General features: G+C 41.5%; 1 protein-coding gene across 4 annotated transcripts in view; it reads right to left on the bottom strand.

The window, feature by feature from the left end:
- LOC114550836 (receptor tyrosine-protein kinase erbB-4) overlaps nucleotides 1–23,276 on the bottom strand; it is a 269,352-nt gene that overhangs the window by 217,943 nt on the left and 28,133 nt on the right. Inside the window, exon 1 of one of the 4 annotated variants that reach the window (XM_028571749.1) lies at nucleotides 15,852–16,079. The exons of the other annotated variants lie outside the window; for them this stretch is intronic. The gene's annotated coding sequence lies outside the window, so the exon portion shown is untranslated. Of the gene's footprint in view, nucleotides 1–15,851; nucleotides 16,080–23,276 lie in introns of those variants that run through there. 4 annotated transcript variants of the gene reach the window in all.

Genomic DNA, 23,276 nt, shown 5'->3' with positions numbered 1-23,276 from the left:
AGTAATAATTACTGTACTGTATGTACTGTATGTAGGATTGCTTTCATTTTATTTTCACATGTGTATCTGTGGGTACAGTATGTGCTCATCTTTAGCCTTTTAGGCAACATCTACTTATTTATTATTATATCTTATTTAATTTATCACAGCCAATGAATGCAGAAAGTTAAATTGGTTAGAATATAGCTAGCATATATAATAAATATAATGAAATAATTTAGTTTAGGCTATGCATAGTACCTAGACCTGCCAACAAATGCTTATTGTTAGAAGAAAACCAAACAATCCTTAGACCTGTAGACCACTACTGACCTCAATCACACCGGCTCCCTCAGAATCAAGGAGGAGTTGTGAGTAACTCTAGATACTTACAACTCTCTGACTCTCTTTACTTCTAACTTCTGACTTTTCGGCTATTTTTTTGTAGCTATATATATATATATATATATATATAATTTGTTGTGTCTAAATATCAATGTCTAAATATCAATGAGGATGAATCGAATTGTTTGAATTGGATCCTCCAGTTCTCACAACTCTCTGAAAGCTGCCAGTTCACACCAATGCAACAAGACGTGCGGTGCATCATCTTAGCACAACGACTCTCTGTACTTCTAACTTCTGGGCTATTTTTTTGTAGATAGATTTTATATATATATATATATATATATATATATATATATATATATAGGGCTGTCAAAATTAACGCGTTAATTTTTGTGTTAATTTTTTAATATTTAACTCGTTAAAAAAAATTACGAAATTAACGCAGCTGTGTTTGTTTACTTCATGTGGCGGCTGAGAAACGTAATACGTCTACATAACAGCAGGCGGCGCTACTGAATACGATCTCATATTGTACTAAAATAGTTCACTGATACATGTTTCTGAAAACATTTTAAGCGAGAAATAGGCCGTGCAGTTGCTGAATCTGTCTTCATTTCAGCTCAACAAAGGTCAGTTTAGAAGATTTTCGTCATATTTGAGAGACTAGTCACCTCATTCCGCTCGCCATTTCCGGGTGAGTCCCGACTACCCTGCCGCCGACTGAACTCTCGGCTCGTTGGAGATGAACTGCGCCTCGCCTGTAAAGTAGACGAGAGCAGGCGACAGCAGCCGGGGACGGTGACAAAAATCTGCTCTCAAGTCAGACAGTTTCTAACCGTTTCAGCAGCCTTCAGCAGGACTAAGCCAAATTGTTGCTGCTGTTATTCTGAAAGATATTAAACATTCTGAACTTAGCAGAACCTTTCCTTGTTTTGTTTTTTTTCATATTTGCAAAGTTAAGTGATTTAGCATTTAAATATCCATTATTATAAGCTTCAGTCTCAATTTAAAAAAGCGATTAATCACGATTAATTACAGCAAATTGTGCAATTAATTAGTTAATTTTTTTCAATCGATTGACAGCCCTAATACATACATACATACATACATACATACATACATACATCTATCATTTGTTGTGTCTAAATATCAATGAGGATGAATCGAATTGTTATTGGTGTTATTATTATTTAGGGGGGCTTAGGAACATTTTGGGGTAGCTTCAGCACCCCTAAAATAGGCCTAACGACGTCCCCTGGTCCATTCACATAGCACTGAGGACTCACCATAAAAAAAAAAAAAAGCAAATAGATGAAAAAAGAGAAAGCTACTGAGGAAATGTGAGAGCAGGCGCAAGACTGCCCACCTCTTCAGCTCCGGGAAAACACGACACCTTCCTGACCTCTGTCAGGAGATCGGGGGTGGGGGGGGCTGCAGTGGCGGTGACTCACTCAAGCGGGAAAATATTTTTTATTTTAAATAATTTTAACAGAAGCTGGCCCGGGCTGGCTTGAGGATTTATTTTCTTGATTTTTATCTATGCCATTTTTGAGTGTCCTGTGAGTCACAGGCGACCTGGCAGTTGGTGCAAAAATAAGGAAGTTAATGAAGTAATTTAGCAAACGGAAATGTTTTCATTTCAATAAATGCCCCATTTGGTCACAAATCCAAGATGACTGACAGAGGAGCTTCGAGATAAACACCCCTAAAGCCTTAGTTTCAGATGTATGATAGGGCCCGACGGTGCAGCTCGGGCATAGATAAAGATAGGCACCACATCAGCTCACATCACATCACATCACATCACATCACATATATAGACCCTGCCGCATCCAGCCAGAAAAGGGAAGGGGTATCAAAAGGCTCGGCCGAGAGAGGGGCGATGGGACTGCCGACTCAAACGCCGATTGGAGGAGGATGGAGGAGGGGGGAGTGGAGAGTTTGTGTGACCAGCTTTCTGCCTGTTGGGTGCCAAGTTTGTCTCTCTGTAATATTGTTGTCTCTCTTTATCTCAGTCTCCCTCCCTCTCTATTTGAAGCCGCAGTAAACACAGGTGTTTCTGTCTTTACTCCGGGGGGGAGGGGGCCCCGCTCTCGGTGGGATATTGGAACGACTCCTGCAAAGTTCTCATTTTTGTTTAACCGCTGCGGTTTGTGCTCCACACACACACACACACACACACACACACACACACACACACACACACACACACACACACACACACACACACACACACACACACACACACACAGTTTGAGTGACTTACTAAAATGTCTTTTACTGTCCAGCTGTCATAATCTAGGGGAGAGAGGCTTGTGGTCGCCTTCAGCTGTTATCATACACTCACAACAAAGAGTAGTGGCGAGTGTGTAAATTTATCTGCCCTGGCTTTTGCCTTTCAGGCTACATACAGGCCTAACAATCTGATTGGTGGAACTCATAAAGAACGTCTAAAGTCACTACTTAAATTAATAGTTTACTTGCTTCCTGGACAGGTTAGATGAGAGGATCAATACCACTCTCACATAATAATAGGCAGTCCGCTAAATATGAAGCTACAGCCAGCAGCTGATTAGCTTAGCTGGAAACAGGGGGCTCTGTCCGAAGGTAAAGCAATCTGCCTACCAGCACCTCCAAAGCTGATTTATTAAAATGTTCTTCACATTTACAACACAGTATACACATGGTGAGCGGTATTGATCTTTACATCTAATTCTCGGCAAAAAATCGAATAGGCATATTTCCCAAGTGCTTTCTAAAATATTTGACAAGTAGTGAAGGACAGTGCTTTTTAAAATTGATTTTTTTTGCAAAACTATATTCTAAGCTTTAAAACGTCTTCTGAATTTGTGTGGTTTAAACTGGAAAGGCAACATGATATCGTAAATTAAACACAGTCTATCTTTCCGGACTACCATAGTCTCGGTAAAACTAAATGTAATGTTCAGTGCACAACATGCATTACCAATGATGTGTTCTTTCCTAGGCAAATATACTTTTCCTTCTAGTTGAACAACCCCAGCCTTTACCGTTTCATTTCCATTTCTTAAAAGGGAACCCACGCCCTTGATTTATTGTATTGGCTTTCAAATGCTACTGTATATGCCAGGCTTAGTCATGCCAAGTCGGGAAAGGGGGTATCCATGAACTCCAACTGTGTGTGTTCATGTTCAGGTGCCAGCACTGAGGCTTGGCTCAAAGCAGGCAGGGCCACCAAGAGGGGCAGGTGCACTAGGGCATTGTCCATCTGGCCATAGTGGGCAGGACAGGTGTTACCTGTCAGCAGTTAGAGAAGGGAAGAGAGAGAGAGCGAGAGCGAGGTACTCATAACAGCTACTGCTTAGAGTCAGTGTCCATTGATGTCTAATTGAGAGGAAAGAAGCAGGCTGAATACCTCAGAAGGCAAAATAATGAAAAGGTATGTAGTCTGTCACTTGTGGACATGTTTATTATCCTCTCTTCCACTGGTGAAAGCCTTCTCCCTAAAACATTACTGGCACACGCAAGTAAATACATCCAAAACAGATGTGCACACACACACACTAACAACACACAATAACTCCTGTCAATCAGGCTGATTTTCCATCTTGATTTTATCCATAGCAATAAGGGAAACATGTTTCCATCTAATTGTGAAGCAAATTTTAAGCAACCTTTTAAAATGTCGCAAAACAGAAGAAGAAAATGCGAAATAGAAGCACTTCTATCATTTAGAGCGAATAAACTAGACTACGCAACGCGTAGTTTCGTCACAAGTTGACATTACGCATGGTTGTAGATTGCCAACCGGCTTGCCAAATCAAAGAGTTCTTTGGCTAAATGGAGAGAGGTAGCATTGTACAAGTTGGCCACCCTTGCAGAATACAGGGTTGGGGCAGAGACATTTGATGTCAGGAAGACACCCGTTCACCTCTGTGTGTACGCGGTGTGCAGGGTCATACTATTCAAGCTGTTGAACCAATTCGTCAATATACCAGACGTGGCTGAGGCGCAGGCTACAGCGCACCGCAACTCCACCACGCACCTTGGGCCACAAGTGTACGGCACACTGGATGTGACCCATTTCCATGGATACCGGGACTAAAGTCAGGTGAGTTACATGTTCGCTACGTCACAATTTATTCGGCAAAGCTGTTTCCATTAGGGCTGTGCAATTAATCGAAATTTAATCGGGATTATGACTTTGGCTCCCAATGATCACAAAAACAGAATAATCGAGAAAAACAATTATTTAGCTCATTACGTTTTGCAAGTAAACTCTTATTTTCTCTTGTGTTCTGAATAAAAAAATAAGTTTCAATAGGAAAAGTATTAAGGCAAATTTCACAGATGTGTTTTTTTTTTTTACTGTTGATTTATTTAATTGCAACATCTTTCCAGAAGTTAACGAGTAATGGTGTCAAATTATCGGGATTTCAATTTTGACCGAAATAATCGTGATTATGTTTTTTTTCCCATAATCGAGCAGCCCTAGTTTCCATCTCCCATTTTGCACATTAACTCTTTTTCGGAAAAGGCAAAAGCCACCTTGAGCTTTTTTCTGAATTCTGCCATTTCCATCAACAAGTTTTAATGCAATACTTAAAAATGCGCATAAACATACGTTGATGGGAACCCCACTAGTGAGAGTCGTTAGCCAAAGGTAAGCTCACGGCAAAACCTATCTGGTGTGGAACAGCAGAGCTCAGCAAAACTGGACATTAAATTGGCAATCAGCAGAAACCCCCCCCGCTCCTTCTGGCTCACACACACCTGTACGCTGACTTTCTCAACCTCTGTCATGTTGGTCCGTCAATTTGTGCAGCACCTCTCCATTAGGGGGGTGCTGACGTGGCAACTCCTGGCCTGAAAACAATGTTGATACTCATCATTGCTGCTAACAGATTTCATGCTGGACCACTCTTAACCTGGGGAGCCAGTTTGCCAGTTATTTCCTTGCTCCATTACGTTGCAAATAGAAAACAACAGTGTGTAGTGAGTCGGCTTTACACAATGCACCGCTGCTACAAGTCAGTTGGCAGCAGTCGTGCATTGTTGTGACTGCTTGTCTTTCCAGGCTATTTCCAGAAGTACTTTAAACTGCACCACAGTCAACGTGAATGGTTCCATGAATACATTTCGAGGGCCCCCCCCGACTCGCGCAGCGGGCGCTCGCTCTCAATCTATCTTTCAGGGGACTGAAACAGACACAGCGCTATCAGTGTGTATCATTTCTGCCTCACATCCATCAGCGAGCTGCTGTTCGCTAACCGGCAGCGAGCACCCTGTGAGAGCACGCAAGCGCTTCCCCTTCCACTTGTGTGTGGCGGGCAGCGGCAGCGTGGCAATTTGCCTGTGATTGTTTCCCATTTTCCCTTAGCGAGTTCCAGCTCGGATGCAGGCGGAGGATGGTTAAATGGGACGCATACACAAACGTTTGCGTACAAACTCAGACTGCCCTCAAAACACACAGAGCTAGAGGCCGTGTGCCACGAGGCCATTTTTCATTGTTATTATGACCGGGCCCAGAGAGCTGAGTGCTAAAACCACTGACCTCTAAAGCAGGTCAACATTACTGAGAAAACAAGCGTGTGCGTGTGTGTGTGTGTGTGTATGTGTGTGTGTGTGTGTGTGTTAGAGTTTGATGTTGTTGTTTGGGAGCACCAAACGCTGCTGCGCACACACGTGCAATAACTCATCCATCTGCCCCGGAGGACAGAGCAGCCCAGCTATTTCTGCTCGCAGGCATTACCAGCATTGTCAACATTACCTCCTTCATGACTGCCCCCTTCAACTCCACGCCACCCAAGAATCTCACACACACGCGTTTGTGGCACTATCTTTGTGGGGACCCGCCATTGACATAACGCATTCCCTAGCCCCTTACACTAACCATCACAACTAAATGCCTAACCTTAACCCTCACTCTAACCATAACCTAATTCTATCCCTAATCCTAAAACCAAGTCTTAACCCTCAAACAGCCCTTTAAACTTGTGGGGTCCAGCATTTTGGCCCCACAAAGCTGTCGGGACCCCACAAGTATACTGGACTCCCGGTTTTTGGACCACACGAATAAGGTTACACGCACGCACACACGCACGCACGCACACACACACCTTGTTGTTCTGCAGGTCAAAGCCGAGTCCCAGAAGTGTGAACTCATTGGCAACCAGCGTGAATAACAGGAATTGCAGTCCAAAAAGGGCCGGTGTTATGCACTCTCACACTATACATAGAACATGGCCGATGTCTTCACTCTGCCGTTTCACATTCTCTAATAACGAGAGGAGACCTGCCAGGAGGCAGTGGCAAAAACTCCAATAAAGCAGCTTTCTCAATTATAAATTAATCTTTCTGTCCCAAAATTAGACATTAATGACACTTCTTTCAAAATAGCACAAATGAAAGTACTTTTTAAAGAATTCTACACCAATTAAGTTTCTCTGGGTCCTCCACCAGACAAGATGATAACTCTTGTAAGGAGTAGGTCTATATTTTAACAATACCGAATAATGAATTCAATGAGTTAAATCATTTCACTTAAGGTGACTTTTTTTGCCCCCCGACCCCTCCAATATTAATATGTAGCGCCCATGTTCACATATATTCAAACAGCGAGGGAACGAGGATAATGCTCGGCTCATGCTGCTATGGAAGCAGCTCGGCTATTTACGGGCTTTTTACAAGACTAATCCACTTATTAATTCATAATGGGCGCAGTAATTCCTTATCAGAGGATTAACTTGAAGCACCTAACACGATATATGTATCAAATGAGAGCAACAGTCGGTTCACTATCAAGGCTTTGGACAGAGACAAGTGTTCACAATGTGGGCTAAATATAAGCCAGTGCCCAGTCCAGCCACACACTCTAGTGACCCCTATCACTGCAATAATAGCCGTGGAATGAATTGTTAGCATGTTCGCTAAATGAAACGGGAACCTTTTTAGGTCCTTTCCATTGTGGTCCAGGAGTGGGCTTTGTTGTCCTGATAAACACAACAAACATTAGTTGCCAGGAGTTTTAAATGATGCCATATGGGAGGATATCTCAGTGTGTGTGCGTGTGTGTGTGTGTGTGTGTGTGTGTGTGTGTGTGTGTGTGTGTGTGTGTGTGTGCGTGTGTGTGTGTGCGCACAGTCGCAGCCAGCCCAGCAAGACTCTTTCAAGTCGACAGCCAAATAAAGTTAAAGGCAGTTAGATAGCGAGGGAGGCACAGTGCCAGAGGTCACGCCGCTTTGGATGATAATCTGTCTCCTTTTTTCCCTCCGTTTTCAACCAACCACCTTAAATGGAGACAACTCATGTACAAGTTATTTATACCTTAGACTGTCTGTGGTGAAAAAAAAAAATTCTTCTTTTGACCAGATTAGTGGCTTCTGAGAACAAATTCAAGTTCACTTTTCCCTTTTAGACTGGCCCTGCTGGGACTGACCATAAAAAATAAATAAATAAATAAAAAACACATTTCTGCTAATGTTATTATGGTATAGCTCACAATTTAAGTATTAATAAGCCTAGGAGTATCAAAATCACAGAAAGAAAAGGCAGAAAGTGGTCTTCTGAAGTGTTAGGGTTAGGCAATAATCTTTTATGAAGTGAATTTAAGGAGATACAAGAGCTTAGTGGAAACACCCTGAAACATACTTGGTAATGGCAAACGAGCCGCTGCCTGTGATTGGCCGTGTATTCCATGGAGAGTTTACTAAGCAACATTGCACGATGCTCTAAAGACGATATAAGTGCTGGGAGATAAAGAAAAAGAACAAATGAAACGTAAATATTGAACCCAAGGGAACATTTGAAGCAAGAATAGTTGCAGCCTTTAATAACTATCCCGATGATGTGCATTAGAAATGTGATAAGGTTGATACTTTGCTGTTCTTTTATCTCTGAATGTTATAGTAGTTGATTTTTTTTAATTTGCTAAGCAAACAAGCTAGAGCCAGAATATGGCAGGATATCAAGAGTCAAATAATGGGTTGCACACTCTTTGATGTGGATGCATATGTACCATATGGGTTACAGTGCAGTTGTGGAGTGGAACAGCAGTTGAGTGTGCACCCTACACTACCATTGCTGTGAGAAAAATACAGAAGATAGGTAAATAATGGACTTTGTGGGCCCCCAGTGCTATGGTTTGGCTAAAATACACTTGGAATATACTACACAGGCTTTTTAGATGAATGTGATGGACAGGTTATGCATCCTTTGATGCCTCAAACAGCTTGGGAAAGGACTGAGATTGAATTTAAAAGGGTTAAGTTGCTGCTATCCTTTTCATTTGATCTGACATGGATAGGGCTGCAACTGATAATGATTTATGTTATCAATTCATCTGACTGCATTTTGTTTCATTGAATGTTTAGAAAATAGTAACGTCTTTAAAGCACATTGCAAAGTGTGTGCATTTACTCAAGTACTGTATAAACCAACACATTTCAAAGGAACATATTAAACCTTTTACTCCACTACATCATTATCTTAATCTGGAACTGTATTGATAATCTATTAATCATTTTTGTCATTTTCTTAGCAAAAACACAGAACATTTGCAGGTTCCAGCTTCCTTGAATGTGAGAATTTTATCTTTTACTTCATCATACACAGTAGCAAAATAAATATCTTTGGGTGTTTTGACTGTTGGTCGGACCAAGCAAGACATTTAAAGACATTTATGGGCTGTGGCAAGTTTTAAAAGCCACTTTTTTTTACTGTTCTATATGGTATAGCCATTAACTTAGTAAATAATCAGCAGATTAATCCAAAATGAAAATAACTGTAGTCGAAACCCAGCTATAGGCAAATTCAACCAATCACCATGAATTCACTGCGACTCGCAATTCTGACCAATCACCGCAACTGAAAAGATCAACAAGCCATTGACAGAAATGTTCAAATTTAATTTATTCAATTAATTGTTATTTTTTGGTCTTAAATCCACCTGCCATTTTCACATCATACCAACATTTGCAGCATCCTGAGCCTTTTTTGGTGAGGTTACTAGGAAAACTCAGTCAGAGTAGTTTTATTCTCCCTGAAACAAGTTTCCTTTTATTAAAGAAGTATACCAAAAGAAAATCTCAACTTTTTTCAACAGTTTTCATAGTCTCTCTTCATTGCAACAAAAATACAAAAGACATTGCAACTTTTATTGCAAATTTTTTTTTTTACAAAAGCTGCCGCAAATTCAGGCATTTTGGGCTGCAACAATCTCAAAAAAGGCCGCGAAATCCTGGGAGGGACGGAATGATATACAACATAAAATTGTTAAATAGCCTAATCCATCGTTATCACTCACAGGGCCCATTGTGCAGAATGAGTACGTTTGAGACAAACACAAGCCAAAAACCCTAAACAAAAAAAAGCTCCTCTCAATATATTAAGCATAGAGGATAATCCATCCAGTCAAGAGTTCATAAAAATCAGATAATTGAAAAGCCACAGCCTTGCCTCCTTTCTTAGCTCCACTCCTTTCAACCCCTGCCAAGTGTAACTGCAAGCGAGCAAATAAAAATCTCAGACAGCTATTAATAATTTATTTGCCCAAAATCGAGTCTCATTCCATTGCGTTTTTTCGCAGCTCATTAGAAGCTGGCCAGCTTGGCACAGTAATTGGTCAATAGGGGTGATAGATGACCGCCACGCATCAGCTTCTAATACCCTATAGCGCGAGAGAATGAGAATAGCTGCAACTTAGTTTTACCAGGAGCATCGGGAATTATATTTATGGAGTCAGAAGTTTGCTATATTGTCCGTATTTTTAATCACACCACTGGTATATCAAATATTACTTGTATGACATGAAAGAAATGGAAGTTTCATTGTCTCCTTGGATGGGAATTTTATTCTTCAGGGTGATTGCAAGTCAAAAACCTCTCCCTTTGCATTATGCAGGCCCTACATCTATCCAGGGTCGATGTTATCATACAAAATAATAAAAAAAAGAAAAAAAAAAGGTTGTCAACACGGCTGCAACGGAAATCAATGAGGAAACCTTGGACAGCACCGCGTTTCCTCGAACACACCTGTGTCCGAGAAGAATAACAAGCAGCTACAAATAGAGCCAGCATGAAAGGGAGTACATGTCGTATATCATAAAGACGGAGCGGAGACAAAAGCAAACTACTCCACATACGGTTGAATAATGAGTGCATATCCATGGTGACCAGACATCTCCGAAGACAGCGGGAAAATGTCCACATGCACACGAGTAAGTACCAACGCGCGCACAAACACCTACGCGCTCACACACACACTCTCCAGGAGATGACACACAGACAAATACTTACTGTTCTGTTCAATCTATAAATTCCTCCCACTGAGCAGCGAGCGCTCCTGCCTGATGCTTCTCCTGTCATCCATCATGTCTCCACCCCCCCTTTGTCCCTCACCTCTTGTCCTCTAACATGAACCCAAGAGAGTGTGTGTGTCTGTGTGTGTGTTTGTGTGTGACTTGTGACCGTTGGAGTTCTAACCTGGTCCCCGTCCTACTGGTGTTACAGGCCTACTGCACAACCTTGTACACTTCTCGCTGCCCAAACTCAATTAACTCAAGCCTGAATGGGTCTCCACTCAAACCCCCTGCAGAGATGTCTATGCATAAATTGTCTTTACTGCACATATACATGCAAGTATGCACAAATGCACTCACAAAAAAACACTGCCCCGGGTCAGCGCCACATGCCCAGCGAGGGCTGGCAGGGGGCAAGCTTTTGTCGGGAAGGAGGGCCCCCGAGGTGGACAAAGAGTGAGCCAACCCGCAAAGGGCTCTGACCATCCGTCTTCTTAATGGCCCTGTCACAATTCATAATAGATTTTAATTCAGCTATGTGCCACGCAAGGGGAAAACGAGGCTTTTACGATCCAACGACGACCTGAACAGCGGGATGTGGCCGGGGTCCAGAAACAGTGGATCCGATGAGAGTTGGTCACATGAGCCAGTGTCCCACCAACAGGCAGCTCTGTGGTTATTAAGATGGGGGTCAGAGCAGTTCAGTTTCAAATCGGGTCTTATTTTTGCCATAGAACTGCTTTCACATCTCAGCTCGAATAAAGTCTAATTGCATTCATGTTGTGGATTGTTGCCTTAGTGAAATTAATTCACCATCAAGGGAAATTGTTCAATGAAGCCTTAAGAAGTGCCCAATGGGTATCGGGGTCATGGCAATGGTTCTTCCTCAAAACAGAGCACTCCTTACAACATTCTCAAACTCAGGCCAAGAGCTGAGCTGGTAAACACTCCCAAGTTTGCCATCCACCCCACTCAAATTCTCAAGATCAATGTGCTCTGAGAAGGAGATGAGAGTAAATACTGGAAACAAGAACAACAAAAGCAGTGAAATGTTTTTTTGTCATCTGAATTTTTGTGGAACTGCACCCGTGGGGCTGAAAGGATCAAAATCCACACGCAGAGAGCATATTTAGAAACACAATACACCCACATCATTGCAGCTTTGGTATCAAAGCACCAATTTTATCTGAAAAGGAGTAAGTGAGAAATGGTACGAATTGATCCAAAAATGTTCCACAGAAGGAAAGGGTCTTTTCTTCTTTTTTTTAAAAAGAGTGGACATTTTCTTTTTCTTCTTTAGACTCGCAGCAGAGGAATACACCGGCTTGTCTGGTTCTCCAGTCTTGGCTGTCTCGGTCGCTGAGTCACCTCTGCCTCCAGGCTCTGTAGCAGCCAGCCAGCCAGCCAGCCAGCCAGCCAGCCAGCCAGCCAGCCAGCCAGCCAGTTGACAAATTGATATCTGATCTGTGCTACAATTGGCAGCCAACTCCAAACAGCTGAGGGATTAGCTACGAGCTCTCTGAGGCTGAACTGGTATTGTTCATTGATGGGGCAAGGAGCACAGTAAACACTGTGCACCAAATCAGACTAATGGGGAAAAAAAAAGTCTGAAGTGTATTGTCCGTGATTGTGTGTGCACTGAAAAAATATGTATGCGACATGTCAGATGTAACTGGATACGTGTGTAGGACTGCAGCAGTATGTGTGTGTGTGTGTGTGTGTGTGTGTGTGTGTGTGTGTGTGTGTGTGTGTGTGTGTGTGTGTGTGTGTGTGTGTGGTGGTTGTCCACAGGGCAGCCAGCTGGGTCGTGGAATGCAATGGATGTGGCAGTGCAGCTATTCTGGGTTCTTTCTCCCAGTGTGTGTGTGTGTGTGTGTGTGTGTGTGTGTGAGAGAGTGTGAGAGATCAACATAGCATAGGGGGTTCAGCTATTTCAAGGGGAGTCCAGATTCCAGGCATTAGTGTTTGTGTCTAGATGTGTGTGTAAGTGAGCTGGGTGACGGTTAAGGTCACGGAGAGACATACAGTAAAACCTAAACAGAAGCTACACTGCAAAAAGTATTTATTATTGGAAGCCCGTTTTTGCCACTTGAAAATTTCTTTATAAAAAGGTGTTTTAGTCAAGCTAGTGACACGAGTCTACGGATGGCGATTATGTGTGGCACTGTCATTGTGAGCATGTTGGCAAGCATTAGCTCAAGTAACAACCTCCATGTATTTATTGGTAAATTATATTTCTGCACAGACTCAGATGAGACCTAAGCAGGGGCTACAATTCAGAAAATTACAACTTGGACACTTTTTCTGCTTCTATTCAACAGTTGTTGTTTTTTTAAACTATTTTATTTTATCTCACGGTTTTGGCAGAAAATCTAACTATAACTTATGTTAAGCCTAAACAAATACCTAAACATTAACAGGGTTAAAATGCAAATAAATCCCTTGGCCTTATTGATTTCTTTTGTTGCAGTGTACAGTTCAGGGTAATCTGCCCTGGACTACAGGGCATCACTCTCCTACCTATTCCTAAAAATATCAGTAATCCTGTAGTTGTCACGCACAAACATACACTCTCCATCACTGTGGTAACCACCACCAACATTTCCCCATTTTAGACAGTCATGGCCCTCCTCAGCTCACACTTTCCGTACACCACGCTGCCCTATTTTCTACCACAATCTTTCCCGTCACCAGGCGGTACCTCCCCACAGTGTTCCCATCTGTCAGAATGAAATCTGATAGACTCTTGAGTGGTATGTCATCTCATCTCAAGTCTTTACCTCTCACTCTGTTTGCAACAGACAGTTTTTCGCCACTGAGAGTTCCATTTTGTGGGAGAAATTAAAATCATTTTTTTTAAAAAAGGGAAGAAACCTGAAAACGTATCTGTCACCATCTCAGAAGCACACATGAGTCACTCCTTAAAGAAGTGTTTTGCAAGCAAAGATCAGAGATGACTCACGTCAAGATTTCGGCTTCCTTTCATGCCAGCCATCATTTTGTAATAGCAGGGTTCCACTGTGCTTCTTATTTAGAAAATAAACTCATTAAAAAAAAGACATCAAGAAGTGCTTTACAAGGCGTTTACGCCGGTTTCAACAATGTTTGGCAATTCAAGATATCTGTACCAGGTATCAAAACAGAAGAATTAGTGGGCGGGTTGGTTCAGTGGGTAGAGCAGGCGCATTTCTGTGTAAGTACTTTAAGTTATAAGGACAACTATTAAATATAGAAGTTCTGCTCTCCAAACCGTTGGGATTCAGCTGAATTTCAAGGACATTTGAGGAATCAAGATAAGGCCCTGACAGAAATAACATGACGGAAGGCTCTATTCTCCCTGACACGGGAGCAAGCGAGGCATCGATCGGCAAGTTCACGCAAACATGTGCCGTACATTTACAAGACCTTGACCAGGGCCGGTGTCCACGACAGGCAATTCCATTACTCACAGTCAGGGTGAAAGTTCATGGAGCGATCAATATGTGGAGGATGGAGACACAAAGATAGAGACTCGGATAAAAAGAACTCACTGTGCCGCTCTGTGGTTTCTACCCTCCCACAAAAGGAGAGAAAAACAACCCTACCGTGACCCTGGGGACTGAGCAGCCAGTGGCAGAAACACCTGATAGCAAAGTTACATTATTCAGTTTGCTGGCAAGTAAACAAGTACTCATTTGAGGAAATATGTGACTCTTTAGACCAGCGATCTTCAACAGAACATTGATGATAGGCTTACTGGCTTATAGGTAAGGTAGTCACTAAGGTAGCCATCCACAGATACAGTTAATCTTAAGGATTTACTGTGCCATATCGTCTTAGATTTTGGATATTGTAATATGGCATAAGTGTTGTCTCTTCCTGGTTTTAAAGGCTGCATTACAGTAAAGTGATGTAATTTTCTGAACTTACCAGACTGTTGTAGCTGTTCTATTATTTGCCTTTGCCCACTTAGTCATTATATCCACATTACTGATGATTGTTTATCAAAAATCTCATTGTGTAAATATTTTGTGAAAGCACCAATAGTCCACACTACAATATCATTGCGGTATCGATATTGAGGAATTTGGTCAAAAATATTGTGATATTTGATTTTCTCCATATCACCCAGCCCTACCTTGGCTTAAAAAACGTTGAAGACCCCTGCTCTAGACCGTAACTTTATTTAATATTGTTTATTTGGATTGATCCCTTTGCTATATTGTACAGTGGCGAGCTACAATGGACCACAGGTTTTCAAATAAAAATGTATCTTAAGTAAAAGGCCATATTGCAAGTAAGACATGCAAAATGAGGGTGGCAGTCTTTTAATCTTTTCTCCTTTTTTGCAACCAAATGCTATTACTGCCACTGTCAATGCCAGTAGCAGGCCCTTTATCTACCACAGTACACAACGTATGGCCACATAACAAACAAAGCCACCCACATTATAAATAGTACAATGTACTGTGTCCTCCACATTTGATCACATTTCAGAGCATAAACAAGAAACATGCCTAAAATGCTATGACTATGACAACGTATGATAAGTAACGTTACTTGTTAAGTCAGAGTTGCCAGGACCAGCATAAACATGCAGAAATTTTGTTTTAATATCGCTCTCTATCAGCCAAAATTATTTCGAAGCACCTTGTGTAGTCTCTAAAAATCCATTAGGTTCCCTTGAGGGGGTTTCAAAAAGGGGAATAATTTATTTTCACTATATTTACATCCATAAGTAAAACAAAGGCAGAATGGATGACTGTGTGTTGTTCATGGTTTTCATACACTTTCTGTAAAATAAAACACCTAAAAGCTACCTATCAGATGGGAGACCGCGGTCTAATTTGTTCAGTTTAGGGATAGCTACATGACAAAGTTGGGAACCACTTAAAAAAAAAAAAAAAAAAAAAAAAAAAAAAAAAAAAGTTGGGAACCACTGGTTAGCTAGGTGAACGTAGTGTAAATATTAAGACCAACGTTGCAGCTAGCAAGTAGCATCAATTAGCCAACATCAAGCATCAATTAGCCAACATTTTGTCTACAGACACACGTCCAAACTAATGAAACACAGGGTAGGCTATAACGTTAACCGTCAGAATAGCAAGCAAAACCTCTTCCCAAAGTATTTTAAAGCGGTAATTCAAAAAACACAGACCTGCTAGCTTAATTAAATAAGTTAACCTATTCCTCTTTCCCATGATAAAACAGTCTATCAAGCAGCTAGCTTTCCGCAGCTAAGATACTTACAATATTTAAACGGACTCACCAGTATTTCTTGCTGTGATAAAATAAAAACGCTGCTCTCCAAATCTCCAAAAAACAAAACCTCTTGAGTTTCAGGAGCTGTCCATAAATGCCGTCTGTTCTTCAACTGTTGAAAATCTTCACTGAAGTCCAGTCGTGGATATTGTTGCAAACAAGCTAGCATGCTTAACTAGTTAACGGTATTTTAGCTAGCTAGCTAGCTAGCTGCCACTTTGGATAAAATGTGATTGGATAACGTTTGTTGTAATGTCCGCAGCGCTGTGGAGGAAGGTCTGGCAAGCGACACTAGTTGTAATGTAACGTTAACTCCAGAATGTAATTTTGTTTAGTTGCAATAATAGCAACATATTTAGATACCTAGAAATGTTTGTTAGCCGTGGTAACATTAAGGCCCTGGTAGACTTCCTAATACAGACAAAATAGAAAAATAAATGATCTAGAAACTTTAGTCTATGGTCAGATATTAAATGAATATAATAATAATAATAATAATAATAATAATAATAATAATAACAACAATAACAACAACAAATTATTTTGATTTTCCAATGAGTCCAATTACATATATGGAGAAGTACTTGCAGATACAAAAACAAAACGTTTTTTCCCCCTTTTGCTTACTGCATTTTTGTTGTAGTTTTAATGTCCAGTGCTTTAAATATGATGTGATGTGACTGTGAAGGACTACATAAAGGTTCAAGTAAAAAAAAATAATAAAAAATAAATAAATAGCTGAAACAGGAGTTATTTGTAGCCAGCTGCATGCATTCATGTTTGAAAGTAGGCCTACAACTGTTTTGACACCATATTCCGCCCTTCTCCCTTTACCAACATCAGGAGCATTTTGCTGGAGCAATTTTTCTACCCTCATCTGATGAAACATCACATCGGCCAGTGTGTGCTCCCCTGTAAATAATTGTCATAATATATTGACATTTTTGGAGAAAAAAAAAAGCAATTATCATAAATTACAAAATGTGTGGCCCTCAAATATATGCTCTGTTGCTCTTTGGTTGTGATAAAACAAACTCTCTGTACTTTCTATGTGTCGTGGTAGAGTATGAACAAGCAGCGTTTCCCCCCCTACGGAAGACGCCTTGTTTTTTAATGAAGTGCCGGCCGTTCAGAATGAGGACTCAATGAGGCGTGGGATGGGGCCTCTCCATCCCTCCCTTGCCTCTTTTTTTTTGTCTCGTCCTCCCTCTCCTCTCTGTGCATTTGAACCTCTTGTACCCCTCATCTTTTAGAGGATTAGAATAAGGGCCATTACCCTCTGTCAGGGCCATGCTTACAGCCACAATGGATGGGGCTGCCGGAGTACTTTTTCGCTCTTTGTACCCACAGACAAATACACAAGAATCATACATTTATGCAAACACTAGTACAACTCTAATATGCATATATATTTCACCTATTTCATTTCATCCCTAAGTAATTCCTTCTAACTCTCAGTCTCAAAGCTTTTCCTGTTCATACACCATGTGGTCCCTAAGGTAGGGGCCCCGGTAGCCCTCAGACAGCTTTCAGCTCCTGACACTGTTAAGGGAAACATCCACAAAAGCACCAAAGGCCCCTTGCTGTCAGTGGGTGACACCGCTCGCCACATTCTGGAGATTTCTATTTTGCAATGACACCATAACCGCCCACTGCGTCTGTCCTTCCTGGAAATAATCTGTATTTTGTCCTGAAATCAAGCAGCATGGGGGTTGGGGGTTACAGCTTTTGTCCTTAATGGCAACAGATGCACTTCACAAGAATAGCACTCTTTTCCTGGGAAAATGTAATTTCTCGCAATGGATGAAGTTTGATGAAGTTTGATTTTATGCACCAATATCCACATAAATAATCACATTCGCTTTTTCCGCGTTTATTTAACCTCATTTGTTCTATTCATTCGATGTCATAATATATTTGAGCAAAACAACAAGTCCAAGTATGCTATCCTTTTTATCTGCTATTTTTCAGCATATTCTCTTACCTCTTTCACTTGCTAGTGTTACAGTATATGATAGCATATGACCATTTTTATGGAGCTGACCTAAGGCTACCGAGTGCAGTGGCAGGGAGGAAAAATTTGCTAGCCATTTTTTTATTTTTTATTTGGCATTTCAGTGGTTTGGGGTATTGGGAGCACTGTTCTTCAGTTGTAATTTTAGGGTTATCTTGATGGGGCTCTTGATATTCCAACTGTTGAATGCTGAAGATTTTTGCACTCTGCTTTTTGTCGAAGGATACCTGTGCTTCAAATAGCTTGTATACCAGCAAATCTGTTTTAAAATTAAGATAAATTCCTGCCATGCCAACTTGCCCACGTCACTTTAATTTAAAAAACACAGCGTGAAATCTGCTAAAGTCACTGGGTGGACTTTGAAAAGGGGGCTTTGGGTATCGCCTTTGCAGTGTCCGACTGAAATTAAGCCTTCTTTACGAAACAAGACACAGATTAAAGAGGAAACAGCAAGGAGCAGAAAGAAGCTCGTGCATATCTTAGTTTCTGGGCCGGCACAGCAGACTGGGCTTCAAAGTGAAATGTGTCGGAGGGAGAAAACGTTATCAGACGTTCACAGAGACCATCTTTCCTCCATCTCACTTTCTCTCGCTCTCTCCATCTCCCCCACCCATCTCTCATTCCACTCCCATGGGTCATTCGCTCTAATCTGGATTCCCACTGTCTTCTACATCACTGACAGTGCATCAATCATGGTTAAACACATGCCCTTTACTGTGCTCACTGTCAGCCGATGTAGTGTGTGTGTGTGTGTGTGTGTGTGTGTGTGTGTGTGTGTGTGTGTGTGTGTGTGTGTGTGTGTGTGTGTGTGTGTGTGTGTGTGTGTGTGTGTAAAGCTGCCTGGGGTTCCCCAACCACCTCCTAACCCCCTCTTAATCCCTCAAAAATGTATGAATTGTTACGGAAATATTGTGCTGCTCCGCGCTGTGGGATAGCAGCGAAAACGAGCCGCGGATTAGCATATATTTCAATTTCTCTCTTGTCTGAAATACAACAGCAGGTGAACATGAGGGCAACGCCACGCCGACACTCGCATTCTTGTTTGACGAAAAGTCGAGAAAGGAAAGCGATGATCTTGAGTGCAGAGGTCAAAATATTCTGCAAAACAGCTGTACGCCTTAAATGTCAAGAGTATTTGGCTGTGTTGATGTAAGCACACTTACAGCCTAATTTCAAAATCTCAAGTTTCTGATCGCTTGCTTTTCTCTATGGCATGCATGTTATTTCCTCTTGTCTAGCCATAAGCATCACTACACTTTAATAACTTTCCACCCAGCCGTTCTCCAGTGGCCGGCTCTTTAGAGTCCAGTGATGGGCAAAGACGAGCAGAAGAGAAGTTGGTTTACTTTCAGCAACTCTTCCCTTGAGTTCAAATTAACTTAGCTTAAAAATCAGCTCCTTTTTGAGACTTTTTTTTGAATAGCTGGTAACATACGGTGATGCTCCATTGATGCACTGGGAACATGTTGAATATGTGGTGCTAATTCTCAAACAGACACCACCATACAAGAACTGCAGTACAGCAGGGAGCTTGAAAAATGTAAAACTATGTAATAAATGCTGACATTTTATGTAAATGCCATAACAGCTTGGCAGATCATATACATGCCAGGTTTCCCAGTCCGCCCCAATGACTCAGCAAATGCCTTAAATTACCTTGGTAAATCAAGTACTATGTCTTAACTTTTAAAGCCACTATGGATGAAAAGTGTTCCGAAAAAAAAACAAAAAGGAAATTCCAACATCTGCAACTGGCCAACTCCATCTGCTGCGGATACAGCTATTTTGACACAATTTAAAGCTCAATAAACGCTACTAGCCCTTGTGGTGACACTGGCCCTCATTTATCAACCTAACGTAGAAACCAGCGCAGATATGAGCGCAGAAATCATCTTACGACAGGCTTCACGTGTGATTTATGAAACGTTCGTATCACACCAATCAGAGCGTAAGAATGGTCGTACATTGATAAATGCAGCGGCTGGAAACGATCGTAATTTAAATATCACGCCCCAATATATTCTCAGTTTTGAGCATTGACATATATACAATGGACCAATAGACCCCGTTGCTCTGGACGGAGACCAGTGAAGGCTGTTAGAAGCACTTTTCCGGTGATCTCTTGCTTTACTGCGCAGCCTCCAACTGACAGAGACAACGTAAATTTGACGTGAGCAACGTGTCTGAAAGTTGGAAGTCTTCTGGTAGCTGTGACAAGAGAAATCTCAATCATTCCCAATCTTACAGAGACGGAGAGTGTAGGTGTATGTAAGGAGATAACATAGACACAGGCTAATTATTGCTAACTAACATGCTAGTTAACATTAGTAATTAAACCTAAACAGCTAATGTAAGTCTAAACTGCCTGCGAGCTTCTCCTGTACTGTACGGTAATTCCACTTGGTAAGTCACTTGGTTATGACACAATCGTTAGCTTATTTTTACAAAAACGTCTGCTACAGAGCCATAACGTGAGGTACAAGGTAATGGAGCCTTTTATACATTGTCGTGTTTCTTTATAAATAAACAATGGACAAATAGAGTCTTTAAACGCTTCAGATGTAAAGTTATTCGCAGTCAAGTGACGTAAAAAAAAAATGGCGGTCAGTGTAATGCTAACAAGAGGTGATCGCTTCGTAGCAACAGAATGGCGCCATCGGAGGTTCGCGTTCTGAAGCGAAGCTTACCCCCTTGGTTTTGAGGCCTCGCCCCTACAATTTACGACATGGCGAGACATTATCCGGCTGAGAAGCGGCACTTTTCAGAGGTGGAGACTGAAACCCTGATATCTTTGGTTCATTTGCACTAACGTGTGTACTTTTTGGCAGCCTGAAAACTGGTATTAAAGGCTGTAGAAAGAATGCGGAATGGAAAGAGATCACTGATGCGGTCAACAGTGTTGCCGTAGTAAATCGGACTCCAGCTGAAGTTTAGCCTATTTAATTTATACATCCATGACACATTTTCTATAGTCCTAATAGTAATATACAGGCTTATTGCAATCTCTTAGGCCTACATGGTGTACCTATATTTAAATAAACACACGGTAGCGGAGTTTATGCAGTGTCTTTTATTTTACTCGTGTTTTTTTTCATGAGTCAGAACGAGACAACAGCTGAGGGAGAGCGCGTGTCCTCCGCCACCCCCCCCGTGCTGGACCACCACCACGACCCTGTCTCCTGACAGCACAGGGGCTGGGAAAACAAGCCAAAATAACTTGGTCAATGGCAGAAATAAATCGTTCACGACATAGAAATGAAAACCTGAATAATAAATAAAAATGTTGTGCATCGTCATGTTTCCTGTAGCCTATGAATATCATCGCCAAACATAACACTATAGGCTACCTTTTAAAAGCGAGGAATAATAATATCCTGTCTCCTTCAGTTGGTGGCTGTTCTGGACACTGCTCTCTGGGCTTCGGGTCATCTGGCTCCATCGCTACATTTATGGCACCCAGTTTCCCTGCGAAATGTTGTGCAGAACCCCACAGGCTAAAACAATGTTGCAGACTTTTTCTGCCGTGTATAGGGTCCCCCACTGATGCGAGCCATCTGCCCTTAAACAATCCGATGGAGCGCTCGACCGTGGCACGTGTGCGTACGTGTGCACTATTGTACCGGCTCATAGAGGTCTTCTAAAAGAGCCAGATCTGCCATTGCTGATAAGTGATCAACTGATGACTTCTCCTTCTCCTGTTAAACTGATTATATGCTGCACTGCAAGGCCACGCTGACTCAGAAACTTGCATACACGAGTTCAGACCAGACGTGAGATTTGATCGCAGCCTACGCTCACGTCCAAATTGATAAATGCCGAGCTTTGTGTAGGAATCGTCGTACGCCCGTTTCATAAATGAGGGCCACTGATTTTGTCAACTACTGTTTCTGAGTGGAGAACAAATGACTACAGTGTGATTTGGAGCGCTGGAGAAATGAAGAAAGGATGAGAAAAACATAATATGAACGAAGAAAATAATACAATTATGACAAGGTTCCGTTGATGGTAATTTAAAAGGATATAGTAGCACAGAAAATGCAGTAACGCACCAAATATTGAGTGTTAAAACTAATTTATCTGGCTGTATAAGGCAACAAAAAGTGAGCGAGCTGACCTCCACTTTTCCTACAAACACTTACTTGTCCTTATGCTAACAAAGAGCTACGTAGCCGCGGTAAGAATGTGACGATGATGCTACTTTAGTCCAAATTATTAAAATGAAGGAAAGCGTTAAGCCATTCATTACATTCACTCCTGTCACCATAAAATAATCAATGCAGGCAAAAGCAGGTGTCTATTATCCCACAGCAGGTGTTAATTACACAATGGCAGGTGTTTGTTGCTCGGTGATGGCCAATGAGCAGCGTTTGTGGCAATCTGCCATGCTGGAAGGAGGTTTCTGTAACATAATGAAGATGTGGAGTTATTGGAATTGGATGGATGAATGGATGGATGGATGAATGGAGACATTAACTTCTGCTCAACCAGCTCATTCAAACTGATAAACGCCAATAAAGCAGCAAGAAAGTTACAGATGGACAACTTGAAAGTGATTTGAAAGGACAAGCCAAACTAAAGTTTCTACACAAGTGCTCCAGCGTACTCTATCAAAGCAGCAAACATACGTACGTAAGCATCCCCTAAATTAAGCAAGTATATCTCCCTAATTGAGCAGGCCACGACATCCTTTATTAACAGTTTAGTCTGAACCACGACATGCTGGAATTTACAGCTTTAATTCATTTGCAGGCAGCTGCACAAGGAGAAGATTGCCTGAACCAAGTCGCTTTACGCATTAGAACAAATCACATTACTGTAAACCGTCGTTGCTGCCAATGTTTACATCAGCACAGATAATCAGGAAGTGGCGACATAATGGCCTTAGAAATAATAAAAAAAGAAAGCCACAACTGCAGTGTGTACTGTATGATTCAGGTACAAAGAGACTGAGAGGGAGACAGGAAGCTAAGCATAATTTACAACACTAACACAGCTGCAGCAACCGATTTAGCCATGAGTTTACCTTGTGCTGTATAAATACACGTATAGAGTTCTGCATAGGCCTAAATCTGAGAACCTGAACCCCCATACCCAAGTCTTTAAGACCCAACCCGCTGAACCTGACACTGCTACATTCAATCCCTGAACCCAATCTGAGCCCTATATAAATATGTGTGGCTTTCAGTAAAATATCTCAATAACTATTGGATGCATTTCCATGAATTTTGGTACAGATACATATGGTACCCAGAGGATGATTCCTAATCACGTTGGGTATCATCTGACTTTTTTAATCCAGCCCCCTTAAAAGGTTAAATTAGTCCAATTCTTTTTAGTTTATAAGGACTGACATTCAAATTTAGTAGAATGCCATTCCCATTAGCCTCAGCTGTATTTTGTGTCCTAATTTTCAAAAGG

The sequence above is a fragment of the Perca flavescens genome, chromosome 24 (assembly GCF_004354835.1).
Source record: "Perca flavescens isolate YP-PL-M2 chromosome 24, PFLA_1.0, whole genome shotgun sequence".
Lineage (NCBI taxonomy): Eukaryota > Metazoa > Chordata > Actinopteri > Perciformes > Percidae > Perca > Perca flavescens.
This window is presented reverse-complemented; position numbering and strand designations above follow the sequence as displayed.